This window comes from Bombus impatiens, unplaced genomic scaffold (assembly GCF_000188095.3).
Source record: "Bombus impatiens unplaced genomic scaffold, BIMP_2.2 scf_0488, whole genome shotgun sequence".
In the NCBI taxonomy this organism is placed as follows: Eukaryota; Metazoa; Arthropoda; class Insecta; order Hymenoptera; family Apidae; genus Bombus; species Bombus impatiens.
Window position 1 is genome coordinate 9,612 of NT_176907.1, and position 1,913 is coordinate 11,524.

Here is a 1,913-nt window from a genome sequence, read left to right on the forward strand (position 1 = left end):
GCTACAAAATCTTCTGAGGAACGCGCAAGCAGCTTCGCCGTCGACATCCATAAATCCTCCATCCTGTGCATCATCCGCAAGTTTAAATCCGATAGCCATTAAATTATCAGATCTTCGGCTCCCTACTTTTGACGGAAGCTTAGAAAAATGGAACACGTTTTATGATACCTTTTCTTCCACAATCGATAAAAAATCCTAGTCTCACGGACATACAGAAATTCCATTACCTGCAGTCCGCCCTGCAAGGAGAAGCAGCCGATTGTTTAAACGCGTTACCCCTTAGTAATGTAAATTACAGTCAGGTTATAGCCGTTCTCAAGGAGAGTTTCGAATGTCCACGATACACAGCTTTCAGTCACTGCATGGCAATAATTGATTATCCAAGGATAACCAAAGAATCTCCAACGGAATTAAGGCGCTTAGTCCACATATTTAAACAACACATATATATGAGAATCCTACCCCGATACCAGTGCTATGCTCAACAGCCTCATCCTCTCGAAAATACCACTAAGTATCCAAAAGCAATGGGAAATGACGCTGCCCAATAACGAGGTGCCTCCGTACATTCATTTACTAAACTTCCTAGAGAGATTAGCACGAAACTCCAGACCTATCATCACGGTCAGACAAACAAGAGAATCACCGCACTTCAATCAATCAATGCACTTACGGCGACACAGGTTACTCCAACATGCCCCACCTGTCAAGGACCATACCCCATTTGGAGATGTGACACCTTCAAAACCAAATCCTTTCGCGAACGCATTCGGGAGGACAAAAGAGCATCACTATGCCTCAACTGCCTCGGGAAAGGGCACACAACGAAGCATTGTTTCGCAGGATCGCACACAACGAAGCATTGTTTCGCGTATGCGGAGAACGACATCATACAATGCTGCATAGGACAAAACGCCATTCAGGGTCTCGTTCCAGCACGTCCAGCCCGAAATCTTTCCCATCAAATAGCCGATCCATAACACCTTCTTTGCCACCCTACGTATCACCTACTCGTCGCAAAAAGCACACAACAGACCACAGATCGGAAACGCCACGAACAGCCGCGTCTCCAAGTCCACCGCCCAGTGACAGATGAACACACAACCAATGACGCCGACGATCGACGACTCCGTTGATGACCGAACATATCAGACCAGCACCATACGAATCATTATCCAATGATCTAGTCACCACAGCGCAGATTAACGTTTTGAATGATAAACAGCAACCGATCCTTTGTCGAGCGTTGCTCGACACCGCATCCAGTATGAAGTAAACCATCTTGCGCGACGCTTTGTAAGAAAAATCGTAAATGAATGACAAATAATGCAAAAGTGAAAGAAATAAAAGCGTTTTAAAAACGAAAAATGAAAAAGCTCAAGAACATCTACAGTAGAATAACCTAAACCTCTACTAAATTAAACTTTATGTTTGTACTTTATGTTTGGCTGTTGAAATGATCCTGCCCTTCCAGAACTGTTTTACCCTTTTATCAAATTTCTAAAATCGCTAAAACATGTTATGTAACAAGATAGTAGTGGAGAGTCCATTCAGAAAGAAACTAATATTTAATTGCGAATAATTAAAAAAACAGAGCCCGAAACGCAATATTTTTATCCTTGATTTTGACTTTATTTTGGTTTCAGGAATCACCCCTTAAATATTTTTACACGTGTGGCCGAACATCCCGCATAATTCCATTAATGTGCACGCTATTAATACATTTACTATAATTTGTATCAGTACAGATACAAGCTGTGTTTTTCAATTTGACCATTACTAAAACATGTTTTCCCTGACTTTCTGTTATAATGTATTGCAATTTAATACAAATAAATATAAAGTTGCCGAGATTTTAAATAATATAAATATAAACGAGCTGAAATTTTATAGTATGGTACTCAAGCATTGTC